Source organism: Dermacentor albipictus, chromosome 3, assembly GCF_038994185.2.
Source record: "Dermacentor albipictus isolate Rhodes 1998 colony chromosome 3, USDA_Dalb.pri_finalv2, whole genome shotgun sequence".
Lineage (NCBI taxonomy): Eukaryota > Metazoa > Arthropoda > Arachnida > Ixodida > Ixodidae > Dermacentor > Dermacentor albipictus.
Genome location: NC_091823.1, coordinates 83,098,226 through 83,125,665, shown reverse-complemented (window position 1 = coordinate 83,125,665; position 27,440 = coordinate 83,098,226). Strand labels below are relative to the sequence as shown.

Below are 27,440 nucleotides of genomic sequence, written 5' to 3'. Positions count from 1 at the left end.
ATATAGAACCAGCAGTTTCCTGTTGCCTGATTTAGCAGTGAAAGCCCGTATTCGGCATAAAGCCCTTGCGCTACTACTTTTCGTAAGACTAAATTTCAATCGAGCTTAATGCAGGACCTATTATTCGCGGAGGTGGTCGGCTAATAGCCAACAGCGCCGAGCAACACGAAGCTTGCTGAATATGGCTACTGATTTGCGCGCATTATTAATTGATATTCATTGGAGATGGTCTATTGAGCCTTGGTTATCTCTCAGGTTTGCAGGGAACCTGGAAGGTTACCTATCATGGTGCCTCGCTGCCAGGAGACAGTTTGAGAGTGTGTCGGGCTCAGAAAAAAAGGTAATTACGACTCTAGCCGAAAATAATTGTTTGCCGGGTACTTTCGGTTCTCTGCCTTCTTTTTTTTTCTTTAATTAAGTACGCGCTTGTTAAATTTGATGCACGCGTCACCGAACGGGAGCTGCTGTCCGAACGCAGTGGAGGAAATGAGTTCCCGGAAGAGAGACACTGTCGATAGCGCATCAGGAATTCAGGCTCGACGGAAACGAGCAAGATCTCGCCCATTTCCGCCGTTAGCGCAACGAACCACTTTGTATTCTGGTAGCGAGCTCCTGCGGCCCGCGCGAGGTGTTTATTTCATTCCCAGGAAGGCATTCTGAGGCTGTATACCTTAAATTTTGTGTACATTTGCGTGCGGCTCTCAGGGCACTGGAAACGACAAAGTGCCGGGATGCTGGCCGCAGGGCGTCCCACAGTTGGAACTGGCGAGTCAGCGAGAGATGAAGTCGTAAGGCTCGAAGACACTGACAAATTATGCAATAAAGTGCGACGCGGAGACATCATATTCTCTAGAAGTAAACGTTTGGTGTATCGGTGTCGCTGATAGTTACGCGCAAGCCACTAGTTTAGATATTGTAGTACCTATACTGATGTCAAAAGGAAATAAGCAGTTTTTTGTTTCTTTTATATGAAACAGGCCAGAAGAATTTTGTGATCCGAACAGCCCCATTCGTCAAGTTCAGGTGGACTATGTTAGGAGGCGCGTATGACTTTCACGAGAAATTGTGGTGGTATGTTGGCTAACTTAAAACATTCGACCACAATACTGACTTACGGCACATTTACAGGGCATAGTAGTCGACTAAATAGAAGACCAGAAATATGGAAACAAGAATTTGACTTCAGAGGTGCTGTTAAAGCATCGAAACAAAAGCGCCAGCGCACTTTAGCAGCGAATGGAATGTAAAAAAAACTTTAAACTTCTTGCGTCTGTAACCCTTGGTGGACGAGCACGCGCATCATTACGACTGCGGAAAAAGAAAAACGGAAATTAGAGGCGTTTCATATCATAAACAAGGGTGACGTATGTGTCAGTCAGCCCTCGATGAGGCGAAGAGACTCGGAAAGTGCTCCTGCTCTTGTTCAACAGCTCCTGGCAGACAGGTACGGTTCCCCAAGAATGGAAGACAAGTCGCGTAATTCCACTGCTCAAGCCTGGCAAGTCACCTGTAGACATCGCATCATACCGACCAATTGCGCTTGCCAGTTGCATCGGAAAACTAATGGAGAGGATGGTTCTAGCACGGCTAGAATAGTACCTCGAACATTACCAGGTATACCCAGATGCAGTGGCCGGTTTCAGGCGTGGCCGTTCTTCCATAGACAACGTTATCGACTTGGTGACGTACGTCGAGCACCAGAAGTCTTGCGAAAGAATATCTGCTGCCCTGTTTCTGGATGTTAAAGGAACGTACGATAACGTAACGCACGAAGCAATTTTCAATGCCTTAGAGGCTGTAGGACTTGGCGGCAAAGTCTATTTTTGGATAAGTAGCTATCTACATAAGAGATCCTTTTTCATACTTACCGAGGATGGCTCGACTTCCCCGCATTACAGTAACCATGGGGTGCCTCAGGGCGGAGAAACACTCTTCAATCTAACACTCATTAGCATTGCCGACATACTACCATGCACTGTTAGGCTCTACATCTATGCCGATGACATTTGCATATGGACGTCGTGTGTGACACGACTGCAGCTTCGCCCGCGGCTTCAGAAGGCAGCCACTTTAACATCATCCTACCTTCGAGAACAAGAACTTCATATATCATACGAAAAGTGTGCAGTGGTGGCGTTTGCCAGGAAATTAATGTCTCCACACGTGATACCCGTTGACAGAAAACTGATCTCGTACAGCACGAGTCACAGATTTTTGGGGGCGGTCATTGACAGAAATCTCTCCTGGACCCCTCATGTGAATTATGTGAGAAAACGCCTGACAGTAATTTGCCATATGTTCAAGTTCCTTGCAGGAAAGACCTGGGGAGTACCAATACAATCCATGCTGCAACTGTACAGGGTCCTCTTTATTGGATTCCTGTGGTACAGCTTGTCGGTCATTTCCAACACCTGCAGAACTAACCTGAATATAATCCAAAGCATCCAAGCCCAAGCCCTCATGATATGCCTTGGTCTACCGCGGCGTGCGTCAACAACTAAAGTTATTGCAGTCGCTCAAGATTCCACTAGTAGAACGCACATTAGCCTTGAAACAATGCTTGTGCACATAATACACATCGCCCGGACCCCTACCCACCACCTCCGCAAGTATACCAGTAGATAGGCCCCACACGACATTCAGTGCGACTGTCTTCGCGCACCGTGCCTCTCTCAGGTCAGGTTACACACCTGCGGCAAGGCCTTCCATTCCTCCATGGTGTATGCGCCGTACTCAAGTAAACCTTACACTCCCAGGTCTTCAGCAAAAGTCGGACTTGCCATCATCAGCCCTCAAGCAACTAACTTTACTTCTCTTGTACGAGAAATACAGCGACTGCACACACGTCTATACTGATTGATCAACTACATCAACCAGTTACGGTTGCGCTGTAGTTATACCAGCAATGAGAATAACCAAGCGGTTCAAGACTTGCCATGTCACTACGTCTACAGCTGCAGAGCTCGCGGCTCTCCGCGGTGCACTTCAAGTGATAAATGCTGAAAGTCCTAGAAAATGGGCAGTCTTCTGCGATTCAAGGCCGGCCTTGCAATGTGTGCAGTCGTTTCTCCGACATGGAACTCACGATCAGTTCACGTGCGAAATCGCGGAACTTGTCCATTACAGAGACAGGCCATATATCTCTTTTCAGTGGATATCAGGTCATTGCGTTATCATTCGAAATGATGACGCCGATAAGGCAGCTCGGACATCAAACCAAGAAGCCCACTGCGTCCTTATTCCTCTCTCGAGGACCGACGCCGCGAGACAACTTGGCATTCTAGCACGCACGATCTCCTTAGAAGAGTGGAATACCGCACACACAAGAAGCACTAGACTGCACTAACTAAATCCGTCACTTCAACTGAGACCTCCAGCCGGTCTACACCGACGTGAAGCGTCTCTTCTGTGTCGGTGATGGCTTGGAGCTGCCTTCACGAATGCCTACCAATTGGAATGACTGATAATTCTGCATGTGAGTTTTGCGGATGCGAGGAGAACATTGAACACTTATTGTGCCATTGTCCTCAATTTCAAGCACAAAGACAATCTTTGTCCAACACATTGAGGAAATTAGATGATCGTCCTCTGAGTGAACAGACATTACTGGAGCCCCGTCCCGACCGATCATCGGCTCAGAAGGCAGTGAAGGCACTTTTGAGCTTTCTCAGAACTTCTGGTTTGCGCGAGCTTCTTTAACTCAAGTGCTGTCCGTACGCTTATCTACACCTTCTCTCTCCCTTCTCTCGCTTCCCCTTCTCCCTTCCCACAGCGTAGGGTAGCCAACCAGACTATTGACTGGTTATCATCCCTGCCTTCCCATATTACTCTCTCTCTCTCTCTCTCTCTCTCCATGACATTGTTAAATAAAGAATTTGCCTTCTTGCGTAATCGCGTGTCATGATGCCCATTGAACTTAATTGACAATTTTGCAACTTCGGCCTGCTGAAGTATCGATGGCGTTTCTTTTCCGTTTAGATTTTCCTTGTGGTTTTCAGTTCCACCGCAAGGGTGGTCATGTGACGGTGAAATAATTGCGTCAATTTATTTTTTCCTCAAATAATCTAGCCGACAGTCGCGCTTGTCTCATCTGTTCCTTCTTTGTCGGCGGCGGTGAACATACTGCTTTTCCAACAACAGGCTTACCATGCAAGGCACTCTCACGTCACGAATTTTTTTTTCAAACAATATTTCACGGTGATCGTCCGCTTCATGTCAGAGTGTGCTTTCCTCAAGGATCAAGGTCGACGTTGCTTTTGTGTGTGCTTCAAGGAACACAATCGGATTCCCATGGTAATAATTTCTATATTGACTTGGTTTGCCTGAACCGAAGAGAATTTGCACTTGCGTAATTTCATTGCGGTTGGAGTCAAGCTTAGTTGATATATCTTGCGCTTGCTGTTCGCGCTGAGTTCGTCACCTTGTTTTGATCCATTTATTCTTTCTTCTCGGTAATCAAATAGTCGAAGCCGCGGTCTTCTTAGCAAATTTTTACTCGTCATATATTTTCGGTCACTTAGTGTCGGTTTCATTCTGTCAAATTAAACGTATGCGTTAATGCGCAATGTACAGTAGACAGCCTCACGAACTGAGTATAAAATAGTCTCTCACTACCATTGCGTGTTGCCAAAATGGCAAAAGCTCACCTGGTCAAGCATGCTCTGTTCTTCAGGTTTAGCATATGCGCTGAGGTGATAGAAAGACTAGCTGTAAAAATGCATCCACACGAAAAATTCGCAATACATATGAGAGTGTCCTATGTTTTGCACACGATTGGGGACGCAAACCACCGGGCGCACGACAGCGTGCAAGAAGTTATACGTAAAAAAAGAAAGGAAGAAAAAAACGCAAACCGAGCACAGGAGAACGCTAGCAGGGCATCGGTCTTTCGGTAACAAAGAACGCTCGGTTGTACTATTTTGTAAAACTCCCTATTACCTGCGCCTAAATGTCTTCTACAGCGAAGCTGTTTATGCGGACCCTGTGGCATCGTTGTCGGACTTCGCTAAGAAGGGGCCACGTGACCTAGCGGGAGAGGAAAAGAAGAGCTCAACGGGGGAAGAGAGGTTGGAGTGACCCCCTTTTCCCCTGTGAGAATGCTATATTATTGCGAATCTTATACGGTCAGTCACACGGTGCTTTTTCGGCGATCGAGCCAGATTGGCATCGAATTATGAGAGAGAGAGAGAGAATGAAGAGGAAAGGCAGGGAGGTTAACCAGATATGAGTCTCCGGTTTGCTACCCTACACTGGGGATGGGGGATAGGGGTTAGAAAGATGACAGAGAGGAAAACGCTAAAAAAAGGAAAAAAAAACACGCACACATGGAGGCACACACACAAGAAAGGCGTTCCAGTTAAAGTCGTTCACTCAGGCCGGTAGATCGCAAAAAGCGCAATAGCGCTTGCACGGCCTTCTTTTGTGACGGTAGGTCCTTTCGATGTTGTAGAATTCTTTTTTCGGATAGCGCTTGGTCGTCCAGTTTGTCAAGTTCGTGGCGAAGGCATGCCCTCTGTGTACTGTACTGCGGGCAGGCACACAGAATATGGCCAATTGATTCTTCATGGCCGCAGTGGTCACAGGTTGGGCTGTCGGTCATCCCTATGCGGAATGCATAGGCTTGAGTAAAGGCAACGCCCAACCAAAGTCGATATAAAAGCGTGGCGTCTCTACGGCGAAGCTGTGATGGCGCTCGAAGACTTAATGTTGGGTCAAGTGAGTATAGTCGCGTGTTTATTAAATGTGGCTCATTCCATTGCGACGCGGTGCACTGCCGAGCAAGTAGGCGGAGCTTCCGTGCTGCGTCAGTTCTAGAATGAGGAATCGGGACGCAGCGCTCGTGTGTATGGGCTGAGCGGGCAGCGTGATCCGCCCGTTCATTGCCGATAATCCCGCAGTGACTTGGAAGCCACTGAAAGGTTATCTCATGGCCTGCTTTACTTATATGTTGCAAAGTCTCTGTAATATGGAATATTAGTTGCTCGTGTGGTCCACGTCGTAGAGGTGACAGTAGAGACTGCAGTGCCGCCTTCGAATCGCAGAATATTGTCCATTTATGTGGTGGTTCATCACCAATGTGATGAAGGGCAGTAAAGAGCGCTGCGAGCTCTGCTGCCGTCGATGTCGTCGCGTGGGTCGTCTTAAACTTGATTGTTGTAGCTTTCGCTGGTATGACGATTGCCGCCGCGGTGCTACTTGGAAGGACAGATCCATCACTGTAAATATGCGTAGAATCACGGTAGTTCTCGTACAAATGTAGTAGCGTGAGCTGTCTAAGGGCTGGCGATGATAGATCAGCTTTTTTCGAGATACCAGGTATTGTGAGGTTGATTTTTGGCTGAGCGAGGCACCATGGAGGAATCGAAGGTCTCGCAGCCGGGGTAAAACAAGCTGGCAATGATTCGTCATATGCGGTTATCGTCCGGCTGAAAGATGTGTGTGGTCTGTCCGCTGTTAGGGAAGCCAGGTGGTGACGAGGAGTCCTGGTCAGATGCCTTATATGGGTCCTGAGTACTTCAATTTCAATGTGGGTCTTGACAAGGTGATCTCCAGCGATTGCTATCGTAGCCACTGTTGAAGCACTCTGAGGCAGGCCTAGACAGATCCGGAGCACTTGACCCTGAAGACTTTGTATTGTGCGTAGATTTGTTTTACCAGTGTTGTTTATTGCTGGCAAGCTGTATCGCAGAAATCCTAGGAAAAGCACCCTGTACAGTTGCAACATCGCACTTGGCGACATTCCCCAGGTCTTGCCAGCGAAAAACTTGAACAAGTGGCAGATGCCTGTCAACCGTTTTTTCATGTATGATACGTGTGGGCTCCATGACAAGTCCCTGTCGATTATGACACCTAGGAACTTGTACGATCGGACCCGTCGTATTATTTGGCCATTTATCATTACACTGTAGTTGGCCATGGGTTTGCGCGTAAATGGCACTAGTGCGCATTTCTCTGAGGAAATTTCCAGGCCTCGATTACGAAGGCAGAGAACAGTTTGTGTGGCGGCTTTCTGGATTCTCGCTCGCAGCTGTAGGCGTGTTACTGCAGATGTCCATATGCAGATGTCATCCGCGTACATTGATACCCTGACTGTGGCTGGCACGTGCTCAAGGAGAGCAATTAGTGTTAGATTAAATAACACGGGGCTAAGTACACCGCCCTGGGGGACGCCGCGGTAGCTATAATGTAGAGAAGTATGGCCTTCCTCCGTGCTTACAAAGAAGGATCGCATGGATAGATAGCTCCGTATCCATTGAAACATCCGCCCACCCACTCCTACCTCTGCGAGAGCAGAGAGGATGGCTTCATGCGTAACGTTATCATACGCCCCTTTAACGTCGAGGAATAAAGACGCGCAGAGACGCTTACGGCATTTCTCATGTTGAATGTAGGTGACCAGGTCGACAACGTTATCGATCGATGATCGACCGCGTCGGAAGCCCGCCATGGCATCTGGGTAGGTGTTGTGGTACTCCAAGTACCACTCCAGGCGTCCTAGGACCATCCTCTCCATTACTTTGCCCACACAGCTCGCCAACGCGATCGGGCGATATGATGAGAGCTCCAACGGCGACTTGCCAGGCTTCTGCAGTGGAACAAGGCGACTTGTCTTTCAGGTTGTTGGTAGCGTGCCATTTCTCCAAGATTCATTGTAAACCTCAAGAAGAACACCTCTCGCTCGCTCCCTCAGGTGACACAGAGCTCGGTAGGAAATTCCGTCAGGTCCTGGCGCTGATGTGCGGCTACACAAAGCTAATGCTGCCTTAAGTTCGTGGATCGAGAATGGTAGATCCAACCGGTGATCACGTGGTGGCGGACAGCTGATCGAAGGCGACGGAATGTTGGTAGCTATGAGTTGGCCGGATAATTTGGCGCAGAAATCCTCTGCCACGTCAATCTCCGATCTCTTTTGAGAGAGGGCAAGTGCCTTGAATGGGAATCGCTGTACGGGAAGTGTCCGCAGTCCGCGCACCGTTCTCCATAGTTGCGATAAAGGCTTGCGTGGATCTAGCGACTCACAGAAGGCAGCCCAATGTTGCGATTCGAGCTTGTCTAACCGGCGCTGTATCTTCTTTTGCGTGCGCCTGGCGGTCCGTAGATCGTCCATTGTTTTCGTACGTCGGTACCTTCGTTCAGCACGTCGTCGGATTGCTCGAAGTCTTTCTAGTTCCACGTCAAATTCGTTCAGTTTCGAAGAGCATGTGAGAGTGCGCATAGTGTCTTGCACCGCGCTCTTAATTGCCTCTTCCAAGTCGAAAGATGGATTGGCGTCGCAGTGTTCTTCCATTATAGACTGAAATTTAGGCCAGTCCACTCTTTGGATCGTATCCCGTATTTTGGAAGGGGACAATCCTCTGATCTTGATGTACGTGGGGATATGGTCACTTCCGTGCGTCTCTATGTCCGCAAACCACCCTGAACGTCTGACAAGGCTTCGTGAGACGAAAGCCAAGTCAAGACAGCTGCTGTAGGTGGAGCCACGTAAGAAGGTAGGACTTCCATCATTCAGCAGCCAAAGTTCATTACTGGAGGCGAAAGATACCAGAGCTCTGCCTCTTGCGTTGATCATCGGACTTCCCCAGAGTGTATGATGGGCGTTGAAATCTCCAATGATGACCCAGGGATTGGAGGTTGAGGAAAGGATGTCTTGCAGTCTTTTGTAATCAAATCGACTTGACGGAGATAGGTAGGCGCCCACAAAAGTAAAGGCCAAATTCTTTTTCCTTACGTTTAGGCATATATATTGATTATTGTCATTAGGTGGTACAGGCTGACGAGTGTAGGTGAGGTCACGGCGAATACACACCAAAACCTTACTGTTTTCATAAACAGTTGACGACATAAATAATTCATATCCAGAAAGCCTGATTGTGTTCGTTAAGTTCGGCTCGCAAATGACGATAATGGGAATCATATTGGCGTACACGAAGCGACGGAAATCCGAAAGGCGCGCTCTGAGTCCGCGTGCATTCCACTGGAAAATAGCTGCTTGTCGGACCTCTTCCCTAAAAGACCGTGGCTGTGGAGCCATGATCTACTCAAGGGTTGCAAGCACCGGACTCAGAGCGTCCAGTACTTGAAGCGCACTTCTGGCAGACGGTGTGTGCATGTTGCTCAGCAGCACGCGAATGGCATTCATTAAAGGCCTAATAAGTGCTATCACTTGCTCATCTGTGTTCTGCGACTGTTCGGGTACAGCACCTTGCTGCACTGGGGGCGGCTTCTGCTGCGGCTCCTCTGGCGGTCGTGTACATGGAAGTGGCGGCCATTCCTTTGTGGAGAGAGATCTGGCAGTTTTCTCCCTTCCAACATCGGTGTTCGGAGGGCTGGAAACTTTCGCTGGTGGTGCTGCTTGACGAGTTGACTGTTCCTGAAAACTTGATGTTTTCCGTCGTGAAGACCTTCGACGGTGACGTCGTCTTCGCCGTACTTTCACAGCAGCCTCTTTGTGGGTAGAGTTGTCTCTCACCATTTGTTTAAGAATGGTGATCTCTTTCTTGATCTGGGGACAGTCTTTGGAGGAGGCGCAGTGATCACCCTGACAGTTAGGACACTTCAACTTGATTGCGCTGCAGTTGTCTTCTGAGTGGGGTTCGGCACATCGAGGGCACACGGCCGAATTTCTGCAGACACCCTTCACATGGCCTATCTTCTGACAATTGTAGCATTGCATTGGTCTTGGAATAAATGGGCGAACCTGATGGCGAAAGTGGCCGACCTTCACGTAGGGTGGAAGGCAGTCGCCTTTGAACGTTAGTCTCACACAACGTGTGTTGCCGAGGCGACAAACATGCACAATGACGTTGCGTTCACTTGCTGGTTTTATAAGAACTGGGAGGTCTGCATTAGGAATTTCATTGTCAATGTCATAGATGACTCCTGTTATTGTGGCACCATTCGTTGGCATGATGGATCGGACCTTGATGTTTCCCAGCTGCGTTACATGTTGTAGTATGGTTAGCGCGCTCGGGTTCATCACATCAATTGCCAGGATGTTTCGCCTAGTGTTTATCCTGACATCCTTAATCTCGTTTGGCACAGTGTTTTCGAGATACACGGAGAGTGCTTGCCTGTTGAGGACGCGCAGGTTGTCGGTAGCGTTCTGTGGCACAAACAGGATGGAGTGAGGCCATCGTTGAGGCGCTGTTTTCACAGTGTTCGAGCTGGACGCCGAAGATGAGTTGATAATTCTTCGTTTGGCCTTGCGGTACTGGACAAGTCGAAAGCTGTCTTCCGAGGACTCGTCACCTGATGCGGAGTACAGCTCTGTGTCCTCGCTACCACTCGATGTATTTCCTCGCTTCCTCGAACCGATGTCCGCGGGTGAACGGGAACCGGGAGGATCCTCGGGGTGTTGTACATCGATGACCGCGATGGAGGGGGCGGTAGACCCCACAGGTGCAGTGAGAAGTCCAGAAAAGCACAGAGACGGGCGAGATGTGTTCCGCAAGAGAAGCACTTCGTCTTCCTCCTCCATCGAATTATTATTTATTTGGTGCTGCACTTCCTGCTGGCGCAAGGAGTGCCGGCAGCCACGTCATCGTCAAACCAATCCAACCAATCGTCAAAACGATTGCAACGCCCGCATCTCCAGTGGTGGGCCTTGCGCCCAATATACGGCGCTTTTTATTAGTGGTTCCACACAGTCTATCCCAGCTCCTAGTGTGGGAACACCACGAGTAGTGCGTACTCCTGAGGAAGAAGCTGCCTACCGCGAGTGCCAGTGAGCGTTGGCTCGTGAATGGTCTCGTCGTCGTAGCGCCGACCCCGAGCTGCGCGCCAGAGATGCCGGGTTTAAACGGCAGCGCCGGGAGGCTGATCCCCAAGTGTGCGCCCGAGACGCAGAAACACATCGGTGGCGTCAGAATGAAGAATCGGGGCTCCGCGAACGAGAATCTCTAGAACGGCGTCAACGTAGAGAAGCGACCATCCTGAACGGTGAGCCAATGCTCGCTTCAAGCAGGAATTCCAAGATCTTGATTTAAACTTTTTTAAAACAGGGTTGAAGTACCTCAGACAGGCTGGCCAACGTTTCGATAGGTGGACCTATCTTCGTCAAAGGCGGCCTCGTCATCCTCGGCGTGTTAGTTTTAAAGGGTTAGTGCAGTGACGTCACGTGCGGGTGTTGTCGCTGGCGGCTGGTTTTAAAGAGAGAGATTACAAGAGGGAACAGGCGCTGCCGTCCGACGTCTGTGAGCCTCATTCTCAAGACGAAGGGACAAGAGCGTGAGAGTGGGCACGCGGGGAGGAAAGAAAAGAAATAGAAGCAGAAAAAAGGGGAAAAGAAGGAAAAAAAAAAGCAGGGGGGTGCCAGGGCCGTACCAAGACACAACAAAGGGGGGGGGGGTGAAAGAAAAAGAAAGAGAAAAATGAAATCTTTAAGAAATACGGGGGCTTGGGAGCGTGTTGGGGATGCGAAGGGTTAGGAGGTAATCCGGGGGAGTCGTTGGCGGCATGTTTTTGAGGCATTAGAACGGCCGGTCAAGCAATAGGTCGAGTAATTTTGAAATAGTTAAGGTGGCGACGGGGAGTCTGCGGTGCAATGGTGGGGAGACTGAAAGGCAGCGGCATGGTCTTTCAAGGGCACGAAGATAGGTCCACCTATCGAAACGTTGGCCAGCCTGTCTGAGGTACTTCAACCCTGTTTTAAAAAAGTTTATACCACAGTGTGCCATTCCATCTGCCAGCCCCTTTCTTGATCTTGATTTTGGTCACAGTTGCAAGGTCTGCGACAGTCTGAACCGTAAAAAGAAAACAAAAGCAAAAAGCAGTGCTTAAGCATGCTCACCACGCAAAGCACGCGAAAGCGTAAATGAGGTGCAAGAATGGTAAAACCAAAGATTTACAATATATGGACTGCTTGCGAAGTTTGACTTGCAAGGTGTAACACTCGGTGTAACTAACACAGCCTCGCTTTTTGGCCATTTTCACGGACTGGAAGGGGCGGCGATTTTTTTCGCTTAACTTTCTTTTTGTTCCTGAGCTCCGGATGTCAGAACGTCACAAAAATATGTGACTCTTCAGTCTGTTTTTAATATTTTTCAGTGCTCTCTTTCAATGCCACCGAGCTTACTGCGGCAGACACTACGGTTGTTCGCATTTTGTTCTGCTCAAAGAAACAAATAATAATAATAATAATTTTTTCGCTTGACCACGTGGTACCATCGCTGGCCGGCTTGGACAAAAGGCCATTTCTAAATAAAGTTGATCCGCCCTTTTCCCTTCATCGCCTCCCCCTCCCGTTCAAAAGAGCACTCAGTCATCAAGCTTCACCTAATAACTGCGCAAAGCCTTGCGTCCTGCTGAAGGATGTGAGCAAATTAGGGATCTCTCGCTGTGCACTTGCACTCGTTAACAAACTCGGACCTGAAGCACGATTCCAGGAGATGTTGAATGTACGAAAGGGTCGAAATGCTCTTCAACAAAGAACAGTCTGCACTTGTAACAATAGGTTGTAATTTTCAGTATGTAAACTCCACACAGCGTCGCTTGTACGCCCATCCAGTATTTTCTATCTACTACATTCGCACAGTGGCAACGAAATGCACGCCTCGTCATTGGTCTCCTTCTTCAACTGAGCCACGCACACTCTCACAGTGGGACCCCTATGGCGGCTCTGACCCTCTGCGAGCGGGCGTCTGACGTCACAGCGAGCAAGGCCCTGGCTGCCTCCTGATCAGCACACGCCCAAGAGGTCGGTCGGTGAAGATGCGTCGTGGCTCCAGTTATGCGCTTCAATTGGCGCTTTGTGTTGCCCGGTCAACCGCGAACGTCGTTTTCCTGCCTCTTGCGCAATTTCAGGCCGGTCCGGTCGCTTTGCCGACAATAAAGCGAACAGCGCTCAGGGCATATCTAAAGTAGGTTGTGTGCCCGCTGCCATATCGAACTCTCAGCTCCTTCAAGAGTAGGCGCGCTTCCATGGGTCTGCTCTCGCTGATAATTAAAGGCTCCAACTTGCTGGACTCATCCTCGTCACTTAAAAGGCCGTGCACAAAACACGCGCTTGTTATGTAAGTTCTCCCTCTTTCTCTCTGCGACTGTGATCGCGTGATAATTAACTGCCGGCGCGGCGGGTTCGCAGGGATCCTCGATCCTCTTTTTGATCGCGTCATGCTGCCGGGCTTGCTAACGCCGAAGGAGCGTAGAACAAGGGATATTTGCCATTCACAGCCAGTCTTCACTTGGTCAACAGTTAGTTGTCTCTGCATTTATGTAATCGGCGGCGATAGTCTGCCGCAATGTGGGACCTGCATATGTTGTGTTTAGATAAGGAAAAGTGCGCGAAGTTCGACCTTTCCACAAGTACGCCATAGGCGTTCCGTGTGGATATTACACAATCGACAATGCTTTCGTCACAGTTCTCCATAATTAACGGAGTGGTTGCACGCAAAACATGTGATATTGCAGAACACCATGATGAACATTTCAGTAGAGAGGCGATAATAAATTACGCGAATAAGCATTAGCGTGCGCACGACGCAGTGCTCCGATGTAGGCCTAGTAACCATTTGCGGCGATGCACCTGCGAACGCTCAACCCGTCCGTCCTGACCTAGTTTAGCCAATCTAGCTAGTTTAGCGCTAATGGCACTTCATGCTAGGCCGAAACACTTACACTTGAACACTTACAGTTGTCCACACTTACAGCTGCACTTACAGAACACTTACAGTTGTTTTCGATTATAACAGGAAACGTAAATATGAAATCAATGTAAATGTAAACATGGTAAATGTAGACATGGTAAATGTGAATGCAATGCGCTAGCATTACGTCCTACTTCTTTTGAGGTCCTAGATCCATGATTTAAACCACGTTCGCCACATTGCGAAATGTCTCTGAGGAGCTCACTCGATATATATCTTGCCTCTTCGAGGAACGAAAGCAAACCACCATCAGTTGCGACATGTATATATACCTCTAAGGTCATTCATACCCTGTCTACCACGTGCACGGCTCCCCCCTATTTCATTTACATACACTGTTCCCCCTTTAAACCTCCTAACGTTAACGCATTAAAACAGCCCAAGATAGCGTGCGTGAAGCAAGGAAAATGAGAAATCGAAAGTGACCCGGACATCCTTGTGTTTACCTCCTTTATTAAAAATAAAGTCGGGTTAGGTCTACGAAAACGGTGATGACAGCGACATTTTTCTGCGTATATATACAGAACTGCTCATTGGTTGAACAATTTAAAACACGAACTGTGGCCGAGTAGTTCGGCAAGAATTACTTCTCTGAAAAAATGATCACAACCTCTCCACTATGCAAGTTTGGCTAAACAATGTCTGGTTTAGCATATTCTCTTCCCGTTGTTAAGAAGGCTCGTTGTATGCGCAAGTAACAGAGCAAATTAAAGAGCTGCAAGGATGGTCTGTTCGTAGCATCTGTTGCCATTTGGTATTTCACTTAGCGCCAAAAAGTGTTCCCCATAAAGCTTCTCAGACTGTGTACTACTCTTCCGCCACAAGATATGAGACAGTATACGAACGTGTACCAAAAAAGCGATTTTTACCGAGACAATTTTTTGCACAGAACCACCTGCCTTGGAAACAAGTTTTGTGTGCATTATTCTGTGTAATGAAGCTATCCACGAAAGGACAGTCACATTCTCGGCAACTTAAGAGGTGTTCGCAACCTCTGGCAAAAACTTTTCAAAACTGTTTCTGTAAAGCATAGATTTATCCCATCGTTCAGGGTTCTCTGGCTGACAGTTGAGTAAATTGCAGCGCGGAGCCAAATCTGTGGCCGTTTGCACGAACGAAACAGACAGTTGTAATTTCTCTTGATAACGCAGTATTTTTACATGAAAGAGCATTAAAACACCTCCATCCACGCATCTTGTTCCGGACACTTCTTCTGCTTCTTTAAGCAAAGTGAGCGTAAGATTAAAGAAAAAAGACGTCCTTGCTTCGCGAAAGGGCTCCTTGATAGAATGGCATGTCTGCAGATATATTTTGAGTTGTTGCATACGTATAGTATCCAGTAATAAAAACCGCAGCACCCGGCTATTCTCTTCAAAGCATCTACTTGATTTCCGAAAAATTTGGCGGGCGATCCGGCAGAAAAAAGATATCTCATATCCAGACGTCTTCCTTTCTCAGTTTAGTGCCATATTTGTACAGTGTATGCATTTCTACCGTGGCGCAACTGATTTTCTTCTCTTTTTTTCGCGTCAATTTTCGTGCTTGGAGGTTAGTATGTACTGTGGCCTAAGACGGCGGGAACGACTGTTCGAGAAAAGCGGAAGCGTTGTCTGACCTCATTCAGTACACAAAAGGAGTACTACCGTGACTGCATATGACAGGATTGTCAACGCTGTGGAAAAAGAAGGAAAAAAGCACCCAACTGCGCTTTAAGTTCGCGCAGTTCGATGGGGAACTACAAGTCGCATTGGATTACAATCAAGGAGGCGCGAATGTGCCATCTAATAGTTCTTTTTCAGCAAGGCAGTCGTCGTAGAGAGAAAGCACAGTAATCGGCTGTGACAACTCTGGTGATCGTCCTTGTCTCATTCTTTTGTTTTCGAGAAAAAAATATTAAGAAAAGAAACAGAAAATGAGATGTTGAACGAAGGAAAGAGGAAAAACTGTGAAAGTGTACGTTTACTTTCTGCACCATTGCCTCTTGAGGGCCAAAGACTCTGCCACCTCATGCATTTTTTTTTTCTGTTATCGCCATGCGACATTTGTTATTATTATTTTCTGATGCTCTATGCACTTGCGTCACACGGGATTAACTCAACTGTATATTTTTTTCACATGGAGGCGTGTAAAAGTGAGGTCTAAAATTGAAAGCGGGACTCTATAGCTACGTCTTCCAGGAGAGCTATTGTCCTTGGTGCGAGACGCCAAGTTGAAAATTTGATTTCAGACTTGTCTTGCTTTTAAAACTCAGCCCTACAGTTGATGAACTAACTTACCAGTCCTTGGCAAGCGATGTATGATCTGCTGTCTTACTTCGAAAGTTTGGGGATCCAAAAAGAAAGAAAGTGCAATGAGGAGACGGCTGTTGAAAAGTATTTTTGGTAGCGGGCTGGTGGCACCACTAAATTTGAACAGGTGCCATGAAAAGTGAGGTTTTCTGTACGTAAGGTATTCATAAGCGCTTACTTACTTGTTTATTGTTCCAGTTGCAATTATTATACGTTTTACAGCATCCGTCACTTTTATAACGTGCTATTAACGTTGGTCGTACGACTGGATTACTAGCGGCAACGAGAAATGACACTCCCCCGAGAAGAGAAAATGCTAAAACTAACTACTTCATCAGCATGGCTTCTTCGAAGAATAGCGTAGAATAACACTGTGGTCACTAATGAACACCATCAAGTTCTCCGTGCGCTGTCTCTCAACGACTGTAAACGACACAGCAAATGTGCCTTATTGAGTGCCATAGTTCAATGCATGTTAAGCGCGTCCAAGCAAAGAAAAACTATCTTCAGTTTTTGTAAACCATTTCCCGGTACAATAAGCGTGATTTGGCCGTCTTTATCGGTGCTTAATGAACGCAAGACTCTGCGCCATATGCAGTTGCGTGAGAAATATCGCAAAAACTGTCCTCGCTCATGGCTCAGAAGCATCATTGTCTTAACCTGCTGGTGAATCAAATAAGAAAAAACGGAGCAAAGTGTCATTTGCTGGATACTTTGTTTGATGCAGGCTATAAATTGGGAGTTTAAATGTTTGTGATTTTGCACAGTATCATACCACAGTTCGCCCAACGCCAAGACAGTAATAATTATTTGAAGCTGAACAAAAGTTGCCTTTCTACGCTGCTGTCAAGGCAGGGAAACTCAGCCCACACCCCACGGAGACAAATACGCCCTCACCAATTAACTGTGTCTGCGATACGTACATAAAAGTTTCGCCGTATCTGTACAATCCATTCGTAAGCTGCGGGTTGTTGAGGAAAATGTCGTCACTCAATCTTATGAAGGAGCACTGCTTCTGTTGCTGCCCGACAGGTCACTTTTGACCACGCTATTGCTAGAATCGCGGTGATGGCGGCAGCGTGAAACGTTTGTTTGAGCCGTCTGAGCAGTGCACATCGTGCTTTGAACGAGTTTGCAAAGGAAATACAGAGGACACCTAGGCACTTATGAGGACATCTAGGCACCAAGTTCCAACATGCTTAGCAAAACATGAACGTGACTAACCGTGTCAAATGCCCTCTTGATGTCTAGGAATACTGCTATAGTCACGTTCCCACGTGCACGCTCGTGCTCCACACAGGTTACTATATCTAATGTTGCATCCACTGTGCATCTATGTTTTCTAAAACCTACTAAGTAGTTGGACAACACCTTCCTTTCATTACACCACCATTGAAGTCACGCGTCAATCATTTTCTCCATGACTTTCCATAAACAACTTGTCAAACTAACAGGGCGGAAGGATTCAAGGCACAAGGGTGTCTTACCAGGTTTTAAAATTGGTATGATTCGAGCGCCTTTCTAAGAGTCAGGTACAGTTTCCTCTATCCATAAGTTATTATAGATGTCTAAGAGAGCATTTGTACCTGTCGGTCCGAGGTTTCTTAGCATATTGTACGTAATGCCGTCCGGCCCAGCAGCGGACTTTTGGCGACATGATGCAATTGCACATTGAAGCTCGCTTAATGTGAAAGGATGATCTAATTAAGTATGTTGGGCCCAGTAGCAAACCGTAATTTTTCGCTTAGCCAACACTACTGAAATATCAAATTCTGCACATTGCGATGAGAAAGCAGGTCTGGAAATAAGCTCACAAAATTCATCTGCAACTATTATTTAACACGTGTCCCGTGCTACAGCGAGAGCACGAAATGGGAAGCTCTGTGTTACAGGTCCACTTAAAGAACGAATTACTAGAAAAATTCGTGGGACAGCCGTGTGAGGAGGCAGCGTGCCGCAGAAATCGCGCCAGCGCCGTTTGCCAAAATTTTCCATTCGTCTGCGCATTACATTGTGTATTTTCCGAGCGTTTCTGTATGCTTCTAAACTTCCACTCCGTCGGTAAGCTCTTTCGGATCGGCGTCGGATGGCTCTTAGGTGTTCATATTCTCTGTCAACTGCAGCCTAATCTTTTGGAATTGGGACCTTCTTTGTGCATATGTTCATATTGTCCTGCAAAAGTTCTGTAAATTTTTCCATTGTTGCATGTTGATTAATTTGATCCATTAGGTGGTACCGAAAAGCTTGCCAGTTGGTTAGTCTGCTGCAACGCCTGATATAGTGCATGCTAGGGTGGTTAACAAGGATGGGAAAATGATCACTTCCGCGCGTTTCCATATGTGTTGTCCATCCCACACCTTTCACTAGATCATGTGAACACAGGGTAACATCTATGCAGCTTGAGTAATTATATCCACGAAGGAATGTTGGCGACCCATCGTTTAAAACAGTCAAGTTGCATTTATCTATGGCGCACTCAATAACGTTACCCCGTGCATCACAAGGATCACTGCCCCAGATGGTGTTGTGTGCATTGAAGTCGCCACATATAAATACATTAGAATGAGCTATTTTGAAGATATCCACTAGCGCTTCTACTGAAATCCGGTTTGGAGGTTGTAGGTATAAATAATTCAGTGTTATACAGAGCTCGCCAAAGGATACTTTACATGCAATGAATTCCGGGAAGTCTGAATCACTGGACTGAATTTGATAAGATGGTAGGTCCTTTCTGACGCACAGGATCACTCTGCTAACAGCACCTTGACGAGAAGTCTTGTATATCACATAATTTGAGACGCGAAAGTCGTCATTGATTCCCGCCTCTTGAATGCAAAGTATTGGGAAGTTGTATTGCACAAGCCGTTTACGAAAGTAAGCACACTTCCTTCGAAGACTGTTGGCATTCCACTGAAATATGGAGACATTTTTGTAGCGGTTATTCATGTACTGCCTGCCGCAGTTTCGACCCGGATTGTTGACACAAAGTTCTTCTAGAGGCAACAAGGCTTTCACTTCTGGTAGGTTGTTTGCTTCCGGCAGAGCAGATAGGATTGCCTTAGGAGCTGCGAAAAGCATTGGCAAAATCAGTTGTGTTACCGATGATGTGGTATGCTAGCTATTAGCTGGTGTTACTTCTGCAGTAGATGAGGAAGGTCGCTGAGAGAAATGTGTGCGAGTACTGGAGCTTTTTTGTGTATTACTTTCTGCCTGTTGTCGTTTGGGTTTCCGTAGCGCTGATGCATAAGACTGCGCACTTGACTGTGATCCTCTTGATTGGTCTCTTGATTGCGCTGTTGGTTCTTCTCTAGAGGAGGAATAGATTGTTGGTGCTCTTGGCTGTGGTGGTTCCGGTGCCCGCTGAGGTAAGTTATCTGGCACTGGATGGACAATCTCAAGGTTTGGGGTGGGTTCATTGCGTCGCGGTTGTCTTCCATGGAGTAGTTCATGTCGACGCATTTGTGCAGCTGCTTTTTTCTGAGGGCAGCCTGAGAAGGAGGCAGCATGGTTCCCCGCACAGTTTGCACATTTAGATTGAAGAACTGACTTGCACTCCTTGTGGTCATGATCTTCTGAGCAGATTTTGCATCGACATGTGCTGCAGCAGGTTTTTGCCATGTGCCCAAATCTCTGGCAATTATAGCAGCGAAGTGCTGGTCCTAGGTATTCCTCGACAGGGTGACTGGTGAAACCCAAGTATATTCTACCTGGAATAGGGCGATCGTCTCTGAAAGTCAGAATTACCGTGTGAAGTGGATGAGACTGTACTGCTCCATCTTCTTGGCGGGAATACCTTATCTGTCTGCGTGCCGATATAACTCCTGCGTCTTTCAAGAAGTCTAGGAGTTGTTCGTCCGTATACTGCAGAGGCACATGTTTTACTTTCCCAACGTTTCGCGTGAATGACCCGGGGATGAAGGGCTTGACTTCCAGGCCGCCTACACTTGAGAGCATCAAAAGGCGTTTCGCTGACGCTAAGGAAGCAACGCTTACACTGAAACTTTCATCTCTGTTCGTCCTGAAAGACTGTAGTTTTTCTTTGGCAGTGGAAACTATTTCGGCAGACACTCGGTTTGGATTTACTTGCCAAAAAGTAGTACCTTCACTTGGGCGAAAGACAGCCGGAATGCCTTCGGCTCGCTTTTTCTTGTACGTGACCCAAGTAAATGGTGCATCTTCACCCATCTCTTCTTCATCACTTAGCTCATAATTCGATGTTGTGTCATCGTACTTGCTGTCTTCTAGGTGAGGCTTCTTGCTCTCGGCTTCACCGTCAGCCATCATTCCTGAATTCGCTGAAGTTGATTCCGAGTTGTGGAGAACCAAACGTGCTGGCTTTATGAAGCTTTGTGACGCTTGCAAGGCCCCAGGCTTTTCATTACGGCCCGTAGCATCATTCATATGGCTTGTCACGTTTGGACGAGCATAAGGCTCGTGACGATGTTCTCGGCTTCCGACCACCGTAGCGGCAGGGTAATGGCCAGGTCCTTAAAAAAGAAATGTCGTACCTGTAAGGCGCCTGGCTCGTTGAACCTTTGCCCGACGTCTTGTTAATCAATCGTCGTCAATTGTAACTGTAAATGTCCAAAAACCAGAAAACTCAGAGCACCGCACAAAAACAGCGACCGAGTTCCTGACGGAGCACGTGGAGGAAGTCACATACGCGCAATAGGTACCAGCCGTTGAGTAAACATGTCTCGTCTGAGGCAGGTTATGAAAAGCTCTCTTGGTTCAGACAAATAACCTTATTATTCGACCAATGTCATCGTGTTTCGATTCCTTCAAAATGCTATTATGGTCCTTTGCATTTTCCAATGAGCACTGTACACCCTTACATGCATTTGGTGCGTCATATTGCTTTTTTTTTCATTTTGTTAGTTTCGATGTCACCATACACCAGATGTGATCGTACTACGATCCACATATATAGAATAATGGAACCGAACCTTTTGTTGACGAACGGGCTCCGCTGAATCTTACTCATTCACTGTGTTTCGAAATTGGGCGGTCGTTTTTCTCAAGAACGTTCGTATTCCTAATATGATTGGAAAATGTTGCTGTTAGAACACCCCTATCAATTACTATTGTTCGGCCCACGCTCTGTACAGATGACAGTAAAAAAAAAAAGGCGAAGAGATAGGAAGTGTCAAGGCACCGCACCACGTGCGACTCTCTCTTGCGACAACACTACCTAAGATAATTGATATTTATGTAAGAAACATTGATTTCTGTCTCATCTGGCAGCAAGCATATTTATTTCACCTCCAGACAAAGCCTGCACACGTGCCATTCTTTCAAGTCAATATCACTATACCGCAACCTACCATAGGGCAGGACAATGTTTACTGTGCTGAACCGGTTTGTGGACGGTCATAATTAGTTGAGTTATCCGAGCCGGAACGGGACCGAAAAGAACTCTGAGCGCGCTGAACCCGAACTCGGACCGAACCAGTATTTTTTTTTATTCGACACCCAACTTTTAACCGTCCTTAGGGACACTGGTCCCCATGGGGTACTTTAATTTGTTGAGTCTTGTGACGTGCTTTATGTTTGTTGTGCATCTGTGGCGTGCACTGTGCATATCATTTAATGTTTCATCGTATACACCTGCAGTAGCATGCTAGGCATGCCACCACGCAATCCTTTCCAGGGTTCAATACAGTGCCCCCTCCCTCCTTCCTCCCTTCCCTGTCTCTCTGCGTAAAAATATTGGCCTGCAGCTGTAGTCTGTTATCGTACACGTGCTCACGCATGTACCACGAAAAAATCGAACCAGGTCTATTGAAACTGCGCATGGGTTATAACCTTGTTCACCGCAAGCGTACGATGAAGTTACCGTGTGTCCAGTGTTTTGTGCAGCGCGCTGTCTCTCCGGCAAAATACTGCGAGCACTAAACCTAATATCTAAGAAACTGCATCTTTTAAACTGTCGTTCCTGGACCCTCAGGGGTCCTCAAATATGCTGAAACGAAAACACGGATGTTGCTACAGAGTGCGGCGCCTGAAAAGTGTCGTGTATCGACAGAACGACCGAGGCGCTCTGATTTACTTTTCGGTTACTTAATTCTGCAGATTTCCGTTCTCTAACTCCATCTTAAATCAAGAAAAAGAAAAAAAAAGAAACAGTATTGGCATTGAAACAAACTTCGGACATTGCGAGACTCCGTTCCGCGATGTCAGCTCATCTTTCCCATGCGGCAACTAAAAACATTATAGGTTGAATATACTGGAGCTATTGACCCTCCCGATAGCGCTCCTATACGTCTATGTTCCACAGAACATATTCGCCCCCCTTATCTTGCCGTTACCTACATAAGTGTTGCACCCGTTCCACCTATACCAGACGGTGACGAATGGTATCCCCTTATCCGGATCTTCTGCTCTCGCATAACGTCGCGTTTCCTCACACTGTAATTTTCGTTACGGACAAGGCTTCTGCTTGTGAACTTTGAAAATCTTGCACAAGTTCTCCCGCGCGACATATCGCTTGCGCAAATCCCGCTGGCCTGGGACTACCATATTTTGGCTTTAAGTTGTCCCAGCTCCTCGTGTGAAACTCTTGCCTCCTGTCTCTTCAGGCTTGAATGCGTTAATCAGAATCATTGCTCCCGACCTTTCCCCCTAGTGTGCTCATGAACTACGTTGCCTCTTCGCCTCGTACTGGGACATATTTGACCTTTGAGGTGGTTTTCAAGGACAAACATTTGTTGTCAAGCGTCGAATTAAGGCCGGTGATGCGAGCCCGATCCATCGGCGGCTCTGCCGAATCTCCCCTACTGAGCGACACATCAAACACGAAGTTGACAAGATGCTTTCTCGTAATACCATTGAACCTTCTTTTAGCCCATGGGCATGTCATGTTGTACTACCTAAATAGACGGACAGCAGGTGGCGATTTTGCGTGGATTATCGGTGCCTCAACAAATTCAGCTGCCACGCATTGACGATGACCTGGATAGCCTCCATGGCGGACAATATTTTTCGTCCGTGGACCTTCGCTCCGGCTACTGTCAAATTGCCGTCGATCACATGGACCGTGAAGAGACGGCTTTTATTACTTCTGACTGCTTTCGTCAGTTAAATGTGATGCCTCCCGGTGTTTGTATGACGGACGCCCTCTCACACGGTTTCAAGTGGTCCATCTGCCTCTGCTACATGGACGACGTGATCGCTTTTTCTCCGACTTTTGCGAGGCACCTCGAATGCCTATCGACGAACCTATCTGACTTTTGTCAGGCGGGACTACAACTCGTCTACAACTCGTCTACAACTCGTCTACAACTTGTCTACAACTCGTCTACATCTCGTCGATTCTTCTGGTGTACGCCCTTGTCAAGGGAAAACATGGCCACTGAAAGACTGTCCCGTGGCAACGTGCGCCAAGGACGTTCGCAGCTTCCTGGACCTCTGCTCCTACTTCCGTTGGTTTATCCGAAAATTTGCGGAAGTTCTGCGCCCTCCTACTCAGCGCCTTCTTATACTCCCGTAACAATATTTATAAGTCTTTCGGTGGCTTGGACCCTAGCGCATTTTGTTATCTGCGCATGCCCTTATCGAGAAGAGCCGTTATCAGGAATTGGTATTTATTTATTTATTTATATAGTTATTTATTTAGTTATTTATTTATTTCCTACTGCTGATCAAACTGGTCGAAGCAGGACGCGCAACACAGATAACCGAATATGTGCATTGTGGAGAATTAACGAATAGTATTAAAAAAAATGACATGGGCGCCTATTGATGCAGTGACTCAAGAAGTTCAGTTAGATCACCCGCCGTGGTGGCTTAGCGGCTGTGGCGTTGCGTTGCTAAGCACGCGCTTGTGGGTGCAGTTCGCGGCCTCGGCGGCTGCATTTCGATGGCTGCGAAAAGCATAAAGAAAATAAAGCTCGTGTACAGTGCATTGAGTGCACGTCGAAGAAACCGAGCTGGTCCACCTTAATCTGAAGTCCCCCACTATACGACGTGCCCTATACTCCCACGTGGTTTTGGCACGTAAAACCTTAGAATATATCTTTTTTTTTCAGTCGGATTATTACAATCGGATGCAGAACGCGGAAAGGAGGAAAACTGATAAATATTCATTCTGGCTAAATACGGTGCTGGAAATCGGCTCTGTTAATGTCACGTAGTTCTTGCATACAAAGATGGAAGGCATATTGTGCTTTCAACAGACAGTTCACCGTTGGGAATTAAGCAAAGCTCAAAATGTTCAAGTCATATTTCCTTCTTCTCGATTCAAGCAGTTCAATGTTTTTAAGCAACCATGGTGTCTTAGAGGTTACGGCGTTGTGCTGTTAAGCACAAGGTCACGGGATCAAATCCGAGACGTGACATCAAATCACGACCGCATTCCGATGGAGGCGAAATGCAAAACTGCCCGTGTACCATGCATTCCGAACCCGTTAAGGAACCCCCTGTGGTCAAAATGAATCCGCAGTGCCCCACAACGGCGTGCCTCAAGTTCAGATCGTTGTGTTGGCACGTAAAACTCCAGAAATTTTTTTTTTAGTTCCGTGCCGTTAGCAATCATGAGCTCAGTAGGATAATCTCAATTATGTGAACATTTCAATCCATGCGCCAGAATTTCGAATAATTTTGACAACAATTTCGAAGCTTCGCCCCTAAGGGCGAAGTATTGCATGCGCTAGCAATGCAACACTTCCCCATTGCGTTGAAGCTCCTCAGATGGTGTCCTAAAGATACCCGGGGGCTACATGCTGGCGCCACACAGCGCGCAAACCAACTTCTGTGCTTCAGACACAGCAGCACCCTGGCAGCTACCGGACGTCTCACAACGCGGACATTATGGAGAGAACCAGCGCCTGCGTTGCATGCGTCGCATCTCAATCTGAGAACGGATGGAAACCATCTGAGCTTGTAGCTTGAAGCGTACTGTTTTATTCCACTCCGGCAAGCGTGTCTGCATACCAGTGTGCTATCCTGCACGCAACTGCACTGCAGGCGCGCTAGTTTGTGAGCGCACAGCGCTCATGCCTTGCAAGGCAGAGCACTTCCCTGGCTCCGCCGCAAAGCACATTGAGCAGTGTGCGCGAGGGTGCGTCCACTTGCTTAGCTTTGTCGTCTTTGCAGGCGAGCGCGTTGAGCGCCTCTCTTCTCTGGAGACTTTGTAAACCTTGATGCGCGAACCACTCTTACACCGTCGATACCCGGATGGCCCGTGGGCACAGCAATGGCGACAACTACGGCAGGGCCGACTGCGCTAACGCGGCCCGAGTGTCCATGTAATTGCTACCGCAATATGAAAGGCAAAACGTTTTGGTGGTATGAGGAGTCGAATTTTTTTTTGTTAGTTATGGTTCTTTCTAATATTAAAATGAGAAAATTATGCTTTGATATATGTGCCAAAGGGGAAATAGGTTTATTCTGTTCTATGAGTATCGATGCTTATTGCATTTTCTGATGCCTTTACTCTTTGAGACAGGTGTATAGGCCTGAGGAGCAACGATGATTGGACATGAAAGGGCACCGGCCCGTCCCATCCGACGTGCATGAATGGAAGCCGTTAATCAGTCATTATGGTGGCGTGCGACGAGATATGGGCTGAGGACGGTGATGTGGTTTTGAAGAACTAAGAAAAAAAGTTAGTGACATTTCATCATGTTTCACTTCGTGAACATCGGTTACGCGCAAGCGTATGGGTGCTATTCCCTTTTTGTGCATTGCGCGTAGAAGGTTTTCAAAATGCTTTGATTGCGTTTAGTGTGACGACTTTTTCAAGTTTAATTTTTATTTTTGCTGTTTCATGCTCGTTTTCCAATTTTTACGCGAACCTGTATGTGGCTAGCCGAATCGTTCATCTGTCCATCTGTCACTGGTACGCCAAAAACTCCTCCTACTCCTCCAGCGCAACTCCTCCTGCGCAACCTCTTGAGCATGCACGAAAGAAAAAGAGAGAGAGAGAGAGAAATAGAGGCGCGCGATTGGATTCGCCAGTGGTGGCATTGTTGCTCTCAGCCGCAGATGAGCACGCGCAGCAGTTTCTCTCCGTCTGCGCAATAGGTAGGCCACGCGTCGTACGTACTTCTGAGGAGCAGGCAGCTTTAGATCAGCAACGCCGTGAGCAGAACCGGGAGGGAGCTCGTCTACGCCGTGCCGATGCTGCTCCCCGGGCACAAGAACATGTTCGTGCAGCCGAGCACAAGCAACAACTGTGTACTGAGGATTTAGCAGCCTACCAGGCCGTCGTTTAATGAACCATCCGGATTGACTCAGTAATAAACACCGAGGTCACACATTTCAGCTTCGCTGCTCGTACATCTGCACAGAGTGCTTGGGCAGTGATATTTATGAAGTGTAAAGTGTCATTAGGCAAGATGGTAAGGCGCTGTAAGGAAACCCACGGTCTTTGGAAATGCACAGCGAGCGATTGTCTTCTCCAGCTCCAGGCGCCTCCCTGCGCCGGTGCTCGCTTTGCCTCGCGGCGACACACATAATCTCGCCGATTTCACAGACGGGGCATGTACAGGCGCGGCTGCTGCTAATGGGAACACGGTACCCAAGGAATCGCTCCGCAGAGTGTCCCACCACTGGTACCTCATGACGACTTGCGGCGCAGGCGCAATCAAAGCGATTGACGAAAAGCCTGGAGGGTCGTATGCTATGGTGAGTGATCTGCCAAGATTTCACGAAGCGCCGGTGGTGGCGCTTTGCGGAGCGCTCATTCGGGCTTTCCTGTTCTCGCTAGCAGTGACCGCGCCTGTACGTTTGAGCGTAAAAAAAATGGCGCGAGAGTGTAGCAGACGGGGTATAGGGATGAGGAAAAGTTTCAATGGTTTTCAAAGAAGCTAGCACTGCCTTTGACAATAATTACCGATGATATCTGTTAGAATTGTTTCTAAACACAGACCCTCTTTTCCGTGAATAGTCAAGAACATTGACAACGCAGGGTGGATGCTATGCGGACGTACAATGGAGCTCGTTATCTTTAATGCCTCAGTGCACGGCACCATGTCGTATACGTCTGCGCCAAGAAGCGAACGATCGAACCGCTAAATCCGGCAGTAATCAGAACAAGAAAAATTCTCCAGACATCGGCCGATAGCAGCTCCGTACTGCGCCAGCCATGCTGGAGTCCAGTAATCACACCGCTTTATGAACACACTATCAAGCCATTGCTTAGCGCCTCTACATACTTTATGCAAGAGAGGACGAGACGCCCTTTTTCGTAGCGACTGTTCTTTCTTTATATTTTAATGCGTTATCATTTCTATGCCTTCGCAACGAGGAAACCTGTCTGTCACGTAAGATAAATCGCTATGAATAAATAAATGCATAAAACAACACTTTCTATGGTGTCTAAGTTGAAATATGTGGTGATGGTGGAAAAGCCATCTCTAGCACCACATGTAGAGCAGACGCGGTGTACTGTAGATATAAGGAAAATCTGATTTTGTGAAAATTATATACCAAACACGCCACATACCCATTGCACTTCGGCGACCGAAATGCCACTGATCTATGAGGGCTCATGCGTTTCACGTCGCGC

General features: G+C 47.4%; 1 protein-coding gene and 1 long non-coding RNA gene across 7 annotated transcripts in view; one reads left to right on the top strand and one right to left on the bottom strand.

The window, feature by feature from the left end:
• The window catches only part of LOC135898906 (uncharacterized), a 155,883-nt gene that overhangs the window by 47,151 nt on the left and 81,292 nt on the right, over nucleotides 1-27,440 (bottom strand). The window lies entirely within an intron of this gene.
• LOC139057861 (uncharacterized) lies at nucleotides 10,664-12,962 on the top strand. Of its 2 annotated transcripts, none has more exons than XR_011513050.1 (2): nucleotides 10,664-10,938; nucleotides 12,598-12,962. It is a non-coding gene; the product is annotated as an uncharacterized lncRNA (long non-coding RNA). The 2 variants fall into 2 exon arrangements; XR_011513049.1 differs by having other exon boundaries at nucleotides 12,533-12,962.